This window comes from Danio rerio, chromosome 18, assembly GCF_049306965.1.
Source record: "Danio rerio strain Tuebingen ecotype United States chromosome 18, GRCz12tu, whole genome shotgun sequence".
Lineage (NCBI taxonomy): Eukaryota > Metazoa > Chordata > Actinopteri > Cypriniformes > Danionidae > Danio > Danio rerio.
This window is the reverse complement of record NC_133193.1, coordinates 33,121,133-33,132,487: the sequence shown is the minus strand read 5'-3', so window position 1 is coordinate 33,132,487 and position 11,355 is coordinate 33,121,133. Positions and strand designations below refer to the sequence as shown.

The 11,355-nt window shown below is 33.4% G+C and overlaps 1 long non-coding RNA gene across 1 annotated transcript; it reads right to left on the bottom strand.

The window, feature by feature from the left end:
* Positions 1-8,999: 8,999 nt before the first annotated feature.
* Positions 9,000-10,190, bottom strand: LOC141378717 (uncharacterized). The gene is made up of 3 exons (XR_012393957.1): positions 10,159-10,190; positions 9,311-9,386; positions 9,000-9,179 (listed from the first exon to the last, which is right to left on the bottom strand). It is a non-coding gene; the product is annotated as an uncharacterized lncRNA (long non-coding RNA).
* Between the last annotated feature and the right edge of the window lie 1,165 nt (positions 10,191-11,355).

Sequence of the window (11,355 nt, the reverse complement as noted above, 5' to 3'; positions counted from 1 at the left end):
ATATTCATGTTTGAAATAACTCTGCCCTCCTTGTCAAATCTTTTAGCTTTACTGGAGACTTGCATCCTTGCACTGGCTAGCTTCATCTTGGTCTACCCCGCTGTACATATGCGTCTCTATTTGTTCCTGTTTATCAAGACTGTTTGCTGAACACATATTATAACAGAAACTTGTTGTGAGTATATTTATCTCTCGTATACACTGTTTTATATATTTCTATAAATACACTATATATAATATATAATATATAATAATTGTTTTTTTTTAGGACACAAGGAAACTCTCAGCAACATTCAGCTGTACAAGAAATCTTCAGTCCTTTACCTCTGATACCTTTATTAGTTTCACCAGCTTCAACTTGATCCATACAACTTCTTTCACTAGAATCCCATTGCAAATTTATCACACTTTGCAACATTTACCATAAGCACCCTCCACAATTTCTGCAACGTCTTTTTTTTTGTTGTTGTTGATCAGTTTGATTATGTTTCTTTCAGTAAATGACTTTTATGTTCATTTGTGGTTGGTTTGAATCTTTGTTAGTTCTATATATTTCACACTTTCTTTATTCACTATACATGTTTTCTGTTTGTACCCCATTTTGTTGTTGTTAATACTGTTACTTCTAAAATTGTTCTTTGTATTATCTTGTTAGTTCTGAAATTGTTCTTTGTTTATCAAGAGTACAATGTCCTTTTCACCAGGATCTTGCAATATTTGAAAAAAAATAAAATACATACTTATTTTGAATACATATACATATTCTAAAAAATGTCTGTATGTAATTGTTGAATGAAATAACTTTAATGTATAGTGATATTTATGTCTTTGGACTTTCAGCCATATAGTGTTCTTGCTGAAATGCATAACAAATGCATAACAATGTCTGTATTGTCTTCTCATGTAAGTTTCAAATAACATATTACAAATGCTATGTACATGTTTGATATTATTTATATAAAAATTGATTTGCTGCCAATAACAGAAATGTAGTATTTTAGTAGTAATTAGTATTAATTGGGTTTCAATTACAAAAGGTAAGTTAAGGTTTTTATTTAAACTTCTAATGAAAAATCCTAAATTATCAGCCTGACTATAATCCGAGTGAAATATAGTAATATTTCAGCAAACAGTCTATGAGAAGTTTGCATAAGAATCTTTTGAACAAAATCAATATGATGTACAGGAAGTTTTGCCAAATATGGCATATTAAATATCAATGTTGATTCAAGGAATAAGTTGATATACATTTTACCACAATAAACATGCAGTCAAAACTTACTAGCAATTCTAACTTTCCTACTACCTTTCTGATTCATTATTGATAGTTAGTGATTGGTTTATAACTCGTGACCACTAAGTTGCGCTGTAACCAAGTTTATGTGTTTGCGTCATAGTGAGTTACCAATGACACACATAAAGTTCAGTGTCAATATCTTTAAGCATTGCAGATACAGCCTTAAATGAACTTTGACATTGTGCTAGCATATTTTTGGATGCCATAAATGACAACCATTTAGTTTATCGATATGATTTAGATAAGTGTCTAGGAGGAGTTTGCAAAATAAGGTTTTTGAACAAAATCAATATGATTGAAACGAATTTCACAAAAATTGGCTTGTAATTTTCTGTTTATTATCCGAATCAAATTTGCTGACATTTCAGCAACCAGTCTAAGAGAAGTTTACATAAGAATTATTTTTTACAAAATCAATATGGCATACAGGAATTTTATTATTATTTTATTAAGCCCAAAATGGCTGACCTGTGAAAATCAGACATCATTCGACTCAACATGCTCTGCCGAATGTAATGAGACCAGTTTTATGAGTTTCGGACGAAAGGTTGAGACGTTATAAGCTACAAAAGCAAGTTTTGTGTATCTCCAGACCACTAGGGGGCAGTGCGCCGAAACTCAGTATATAACCTCAGACCCTAGTTGTCATAACACACACCAAGTTTGGTGTGAATCGGTGAATGGGTTACGGAGATATCGCCTCAAGTCCATTTTTGCAAGTTCTACATTAAATTTGATCGCAAGTTAAACAAAAACGGTTGGTCTAATCAACTTGAATTCCATAATTTATGGTTGGCATGGTCTGTAGATCATGTGATTTAATTTTGGTGAAAATCGGGAAACTGCCTAGGACAAGTTTGATCAAATATATTTTTTGAAAAATGTAAAATAGCGCGAAAAAATTCATGAAGGAAAATTACGTCATAGGGTGCGTTTGGATCAGACTAAGCCAAGGAATCAGAGGAAAAAAGAATTTTGATTGTAGCCCATTTGGTTCAAAAGTTATCATGATAAACATACATGAACGTTTGGACAAGTGGTGGCGCTAGAGAGTTTGATTTTGAGACTTCATATTTGGTCTGATTAATGTTAATACTGTCCTCTATCATTGTGCCAGATGCATACCATTTTTTGTAATGATATGTCAATATGTTGGTAAAATATAGCATTTTTGGCCAAAAATCGAAATGGGTGACGCCCAAAATGGCTGACCTGTGAAAATCAGACATCATTCGACTCGACATGCTCTGCCGAATGTAATGAGACCAGTTTTATGAGTTTTGGACAAAAGGTTGCGACGTTATAAGCCAAAAAGCAAGTTTTTTGTATCTCCGGACCACTAGGGGGCAGTGCGCCGAAACGCCGCATGTAACCTCAGACCCTAGTTGTCATAACACATACCAAGTTTGGTGTGAATCGGTGAATGCGTTACGAAGATATTGTCTCAAGTCCATTTTCGCAAGTCCTTCGTTAAATTTGATCGCAAGTTAAACAAAAACGTTTGGTCAAATCAACTTGAATTCCATAACTTTTGGTTGGCATGGTCTGTAGATCATGTGATTAAATTTTGGTGAAAATCGGAGAAACGGCCTAGGACGAGTTCGATCAAATAGGTCTTTTGAAAAAATTTAAATAGCGCGAAAAAATTCATGACGGAATGACGGCATGACATCATAGGTAGCGTTTGAATCGGACTGAGCTAAGGAATCAAAGGAAAAAAGAATTTTGATTGTAGCCCATTCGGTTCAAAAGTTTTCATGATAAACATACATGAAAGTTTGGACAAGTGGTGGCGCTAGAGAGTCTGATTTTGAGACTTTATATTTGGTCTGATTAATGTTAAGACTGGCCTGTATCATTGTGCCGAATTATACAACTTACCCGCATACGCCTATATGGGCTGCCATTCAAATCTGGCGGAAGAAATGGAAGAATAATAATAATAATAATAGGAACACTAACGGATCCAATAGGTGCCTACGCACCTACGGTGCTTGGCCCCTAATAATAATAATAATAAGAAGAAGAAGAACACTAACGAAAGCAATAGGTGCCTACGCACCTACGGTGCTTGGCCCCTAATAATAAGAAGAACACTAACGAAAGCAATAGGTGCCTACGCACCTACGGTGCTTGGCCCCTAATTACAATATTCTGTTACTTTGCTAGAACATTGAAACTGCAATGCAACAAAGTTACAGTACATACTAAATATACCTTTGGATTCACCATGCATTTTCCCTTGCTACAGTTATATGAGGACATGAAGGGACAGTTCATGAGAAGTTACCATGTCAGTACACTGTTAATGTGTTCGATTTGGATTTATATTACACAGTAGTTTGTGACCATTTTGCTAGTACACTTAAAAATAAAAAAATGTTACACTTTATTTACATACAGTATGTACACATTGGGTGGACGGTTTCTGAGTAGTTTCCATGTAGGTACACTGTTGTTAAGCAGTTGCACGGAGGATTATGTTTTATATATTACATAGTAATTTGTGACAAATTTACACTTTATATCGAGTGGACAGTTCCTGTGGAATTTCCATGTAAGTACACTGTTAATAAAGTGTTACACCAAGGATTTTTTACAAGTTACAGAGTAATTTGTGACTATTTTACACTTTATATTGAGTGGACAGTTCCTGTGGGGTTACCATGTAAGTACACTGTTATTAAAGTGTTGCACAGAGGATTTTTTTTACAAGTTACAGAGTAATTTGTGACTATTTTACACTTTATATTGAGTGGACAGTTCCTGTGGGGTTAGCATGTAAGTACACTGTTAATAAAGTGTTGCACAGAGGATATTTTACAAGTTAAAGAGTCATTTGTGAATATTTTACACTTTATATTGAGTGGACAGTTCCTGTGGAGTTAGCATGTAAGTAAACTGTTAATAAAGTGTTGCACAGAGGATATTTTACAAGTTAAAGAGTAATTTGTGACTATTTTACACTTTATATTGAGTGGACAGTTCCTGTGGAGTTAGCATGTAAGTAAACTGTTAATAAAGTGTTGCACAGAGGATTTTTTACAAGTTACAGAGTCATTTGTGACTATTTTACACTTTATATTGAGTGGACAGTTCCTGTGGGGTTACCATGTAAGTACACTGTTACTAAACTGTTACACAGAGGATATTTTACAAGTTAAAGAGTAATTTGTGACTATTTTACACTTTATATTGAGTGGACAGTTCCTGTGGAGATACCATGTAAGTACACTGTTAATAAAGTGTTGCACAGAGGATATTTTACAAGTTAAAGAGTAATTTGTGACTATTTTACACTTTATATTGAGTGGACAGCTTATGTGGATTTACCCTGTAAATACACTGGTATTACAAGGTGAGACCTTCTAATGAAGCTTTATTTCTGTCATACGATGTTCACAAGTACATGGTATGCAAACAGATGTGGAAGTAAGAAAACACCTGCAAGTACATACTGTTGTTACACAATGCACTTACATAATTCTTGTTACAGATGTGTACTTTCTTAGTGTTGTTACCAATGTCCTGTTACACATTTGTACTTACACATACTATTCAGTGGGCTGTTACATGTGTGTAGTTACACCAGTACTACACAAGTAGTTACTATGTACCAGTGTGTACATACAATATAAAGTGGGACCATTTTTGTGTTTTCAGTGTAAGTACACGGTAGTTCCTGTGTATCAACAGTGGTTCTTCACTGTATTTTAAGAGGGCAGATTTAGTGTATTTTCAGTGTAAGTACACAGTAGTTCCTGTGTATCAACAACGGTTCCTCACTGTATTTTAAGAGGGCAGATTTAGTGTATTTTCATTGCAAGTACACGATAGTTCCTGTGTATCAACAGCGGTTTTTCACTGTATTTTAAGTGGGCAGATTTTGTGTATTTTTAGTGTAAGTACATGGTAGTTCCTGTGTATCAACAACGGTTCCTCACTGTATTTTAAGAGGGCAGATTTAGTGTATTTTCAGTGTAAGTACACAGTAGTTTCACAGTAGTTAAAACATTCATGAGTGTCTAAATGGTACCACCCTTCACAACAAAATTTACTTAGTTAACATGAGTTAACAACTAATACATGTACGTAATTTATTAAGCATAGTTACTGTTGATCATTGAATTTACCAGAATTGTAAGATCAAGTTATGTGTTGTTGTTGTTTTACATTAATGCAGTCTGACATAAGTGAGAACATTTGCACTAACATAAACAAAGATTATATATGCTATAAAATACATTGTTCTTTGCTATTTACTCCAACCATTTGTATATTAACTACTGTTTACAAATAAATTCTTATTGCCATTTTACTGAATAGATGGTGCAGTTTTTTACATTATTTACAACAGGTGAGGTGCACACCACAAATAATAATAAATAAAAAATTACTCACTTTCCTAACACAAAATGTTGAATGAATGAACTGAATTAACATTTATGTATTCTGCCAACATTGGTTGCATCTTTGAATAACATATTGTATATATATATATATATATATATATATATATATATATATATATATATATATATATATATATATATATATATATATATATTATATTTAATATATAGTATATTGTGCACATTGTGGTAACCATGAACAGTATCATTCATTCATTTTCTTGTTGGCTTAGTCCCTTTATTAATCCGGGGTCGCCACAGCAGAACGAACCGCCAACTTATCCAGCAAGTTTTTACGCAGCGGGTGCCCTTCCAGCCGCAACCCATCTCTGGGAAACATCCACACACACACTTATACACTACGGACAATTTAGCCTATCCAATTCACCTGTACCGCATGTCTTTGGACTGTGAGGGAAACCGGAGCACCCGAAGGAAACCCATGCAAACGCAGGGAGAACATGCAAACTCCACACAGAAACGCCAACTGAGCTGAGGTTCTATGAAAGTAAATCAGTAGCAATACTCGAGAGCTTGCAAATGTAAATGTGAGCACTTGTGATAAGAATATTTGTATGTGTAGGTTGAAATGTACACTTACAGCTCTGATGTGAACAGCTGAAATCCTCGATTTGCACACACACACAACAATCCACACACTTGTGTTTTGAATTGGAAGTTGCAGATTAATAGTTGTGTATTTGTAAAATGTCATTCACAAATACAAAGTGACAGACACACGTGTGCAAAGCAAATTTGACTGCATCTTTGCTCTACAACCACAGGTCGGCACTCACAACCTCTCAGATTCGTCAGTACAACTACAAATCTCCCGCGCTCTGACTTTTGCTACACATCTCCCGCGATCTCTGTAGCAGAACCAAGCGGCAACCTCCCGCTCTCCCCCGTGAAGCCAATACGGAAGTAACTAAAACTGCAATTCATCGACTCGCCTTGGGGGGCTGGCTCCAGGAAGTGCAGGTCATTTCTGACTGCAATGGGAAATTGGCCATTTTTACCGCTGATAAAAACATGTTTAAAGCCTGGTACATTTGATGGTTTTAGTGCATATAGCTAGCGTTACCCTTCATGACAACTCTGAGGGGGGTGAATTTTTTTATAACTTATTCGTTTGGTTTATATTAATGATTTTTTCTTTTGCATAATTAAGGGAGTGGTCACTTGAGTGACAGCCGTGATTGACAGTTTGTCAGCTGCAGCTAGCCCGCGTGGTCGCGTCACGTCTGCTAATTCCGTCTAATGAATATGGCTTCTGCAGTGTTTGTGCTTTAGTTGTACATGGTTTTATGCAGTCTGTTCAATTTGTTGGTTTTATTTCTTACATTTATTAAATAATATGGCTTGTTGTGCAGTTAATTGTACATATATATACATATATATATATATATATATATATATATATATATATATATATATATATATATATATATATATATATATAAATATATATATTTACAAATTCACAAATACCATTCAAGCCATTTTACAGTGACATTTACATTCTACCTCACTGTTGTCAGTTTATAATTGTTATTTATTTACTTAATATGATTTTATTTGTATGTATACATGGACATTTACACGTTTTAACATAAATTATAGAATTCAAGCAAAGTATTGTAAAGTGTTTATCTCTTTGCATTATTTTGCAGTTATATAATCATTATATAATCCGTAGCATAAACTGATCATAATAATAATAATAATAATAATATCACAATAATATCACTTATTGCAACAATTTCTGACAATATACCGCACAACAAAAATTCCTTATTGTGACAGTTGAATTAACACAATGGTGTTTTTAAAGAGTAACATAAGAATTTGTGGCTTTTCCTTCATCAATATTTATACAGACAAATTTAATTCATCTAATGATATATAAAAAACAGACTTTGTAGAATGTTTTTAGAATTTGCAATTGTAAATTAATTTGACAGTTTAAAAAGCTATTTGTTACACTTTGTAAGTAAAATAAAATATGTATATCCAAAATATTTTAAATGGGACCAACTACATGAAAAACAGAAGCAAAACACATTTATTATGTCCTTTAAGTTGTATTATTTGCATGTAAAGTAGTCTGTGAAAGAAGTAACTATTTGTCTGTGTAAAGTTTTCCTCTAGGTGATTATGCCAGACTGGACCAGTGGTCCTTTTCTTACATGTCCTGTCCTGTGGTTTGTAGCGTCTTATATGTTTGTCCCATGTTATATGTTCCCACTCCTGGCCTGCACCTTGTCGTGGTGAGTGGGCTTTTAACCAAGACAGGCCATAGTGAATAAATTATACCAGTCTTTTAACCTTGTCATCTTTCTCTCGGGTATTTCATGTGACATCTCGTGCTTGTGTGTTGATATTCCATAGCTGATCATAGTATCCATCCCCCAGATGTGGAGCGCTCCGGTAACAGGTTCCATAGTGAGTCTTTAACTTCTGTACCTAGGTGAATATTGTGCTGCTTAGTCTTTTGTTAAACTTGTAATCTACTTAATGCTAGATTATAGATATAATTATCTATAAACCTCTATATGAAAACTATTCTTAGATTAAATGGGCCAAATGTAAAGTTAAATTTAATTTATTTTCTGAAAGCAGTGTTCCCAGATACTGAATTGAAGAACTCGTTGTCATTCAAGAATGAAATGAATTTATTTATAAAACTGTAACAATATTTCAAAAATTTGTGAATGATTAAAAGTAATAATAATAATAATAAAATAAAAAAATAAACTATATGAAAAGCAGAGGTTAACAGTGTTATGCCTACAAATGGCACTTAAGAATAAACATAAAAAAAACTCTACATTAGCCATAATGGTCAAGGCTATTTAAATCAAATGGGCCCTAAAGCCCAAATTCAAAAGCAGTGACACTATTGGCTGTTCACTGCATTTGAATGTGGTCTTTAAGGCAGTTGGCAATACTGCTTAAAAAAATATAATTTCCCATAGGTGTGAAATGAACTCCATCTTTTAGGAATAGCCCAAGACTGTCATGTCTAATGTGAGAGTGCATAATCATGGCACCATTTAGGCTATCAACAAATGTAGCCATAACACTGTTAACAAATTTCCGGGCCTTGTCAAGTTTAGCTGGCTTAGCACCAGCCTTCCACCAGCACCTCTGTGTTAAAGATGAAAACAAAATTTTCATATCAGGGTGCTGGAGCTTCATCTGGAGCAAGTCCTCTTTCATTGAGTTCACCAGCAGGACGCTGGTGACCTCCCCAATATCATTTCCTCCACAATGAAGGACAAGGACATCTGGTACGACTCTTCCTTTAATCAAGTCCTGGAAGTATTTTGGAAGTCGTTTCCACCTTAAACCGCCCCAGCCAAACCAAGAGATATGGGCCCCAGGCAGCCCAAGGTTGTTGCCCACAGTCTCCTGCGCTCTCTGGGCACCTCGTCGGACATAACTGTCACCAATGATCCACACTGTGTCTATGGAAACAAAATCAGTGATTTTAATAAATGCTGTCAGTTTTTTTGTTGACAATGTAACAAGGGAGAAAAACTAGAATAATGGAGCAACAACTTAAAACATATCTTTTTAAACTAAGACTACAACTTACAGTTTAATTTTTGTGACCTAACAGACGTGGATGAGGATGTTTCAGAGGAGGCCATGATGTAAGCAGCAATCAATAACTGAAAGATATAAACATTGGTAACACTTTAAAATAATGTTCCATTATTAAATATTAGTAGATGTAATTAATAAAATGTGATCCTGGTCCACAAACAGGAGTAGTCAAAATGCATTGTGTGAGTCAAAATTAGTGATATTTAGTGACAAGTTTTGAATATTTTCTACTGTAAATATATTATTGCAAAGAACTTTGGACAACTTTTAAGGGGATTTTCTTATGGAAATATTTGACTCCTTAAAATTCTAGATTTTCAAATTGTTGATTTTTAACCAAATATCATTCTATCCCAACAAACAACACATCAATATTAACTAATACTTTTGTTCCAATATAAATGTTATACTCACAATACTTTAGATAATGTTAACAAGCTCAAATTAAATGCATTACTAAATGTTGAACTATTATTAATAAATACATTATTGTGTTAGTAAATAAACCCAAGTCACATTTTACTAGCATTACTTATCACATTTCAACCAGTAAACAATATCAACTGCCAACATTGAACATACAACTGTTAATTGTTGATATAAAAAAATATTTAATTTAAGAATTTTATATAAAGAATACTTTTTGATGTTAACAATTAAATAGTTGATATCAACAATTCAGTTATTTCAAACAAAAGAAATATAATGAATGCTGAATGTTGAAATCAATAAAGCATATCCTAAGAATAAGTCAAAACGGCTTGCCACAGAGAGCCATAATAATATCAACAACATTTATTATTTTAAGTTTTGTTGTGTAGTTTCAGGTTAATTTACCTCGATAGTACGCTGAGATGTTCAAATGATTCAAATGTCGCGGGTGGTGGGATGGTCTCTATGGTTTCAGCAAACTGTAATCTTAACTCCCCCTAAGATCCGCCTCTGCCCATTTTCGAGTATCCGAGAATGACGCATTTCCAAGATGGCGACGGCTGACCACGCCTACAGTAAGCTTCATTTTTTTTTATTTTTTTTTTTATTTATTTTATCTTTTTTTTTTTTTTTTATTGAATACAAGAATAATAACATCACTGCATTGAAGAAAAAATACAATAACAAAAAATAAGAAAGACAGAGAGAGAGAAAAAAAAATACACAGCCTCAAACATTAATAAAAAAGATTGTCATAAGCTTTAAGAAACTTATTATTCTTCTTATTATTAATAAGCTTAAGAGATTCAATATTATACGAAATTTCAACAAGGAAAGTATTAAAAACGGGAATTGTTTTTAGAAACTTATTTTTGTGTATAAAAAATTTACAGTGTAACACAAAAAAATTTACAATAAGATCAAGAGCATGATCATTATCCGAGAAATACAGAAATATATCTTTTATAGACAAATTTAAATCATGTTTAAAAATGGATGATAAATAAAAAGTAATGTCATTCCAAAGATGTTTAATGTGAGTGCAACTATAGAATAAGTGAAATAAAGTCTCTTCATGTGTATTGCAGAAAGTACACAAATTAGACATATCAAAATAATTAGCAATTTGGGAATTTGTAGGATAAACATTATGCAAGATCTTAAAATGTATCTCTCTTATTTTGTTGGATATGCTGAACTTTTCAGGTAATAACCATGCTCTCTTCCATTGAATGCAGTCAGAGAAGTTGGTCCAAAAAAATTTACATCTTGGGGTGGTATATACAGAGTTACAGTAAGCTTCATTTGCGCCCTTCAAAAACCTATGGGTGACGTCACGGACACTACGTCCATATTTTTTACAGTTTATATGAGCAGAACTCTATGGAACGCCGTTGGGGCCAAAACGTCTGCAACAAACGTGTTAACGCGTAATTGCGTGTTAACACGTAATTTACGCGTTAACACGTAATTTACGCGTTAACACGTTTTTTTTTTAACTAGTCTCATTTTTTAAAGTGCTATCATTTATTCATTCTTGAAACTGCTTATTTTAAAATGTATAATGTAATTTCACTAAAATCACAATAAATGTTTTACAGT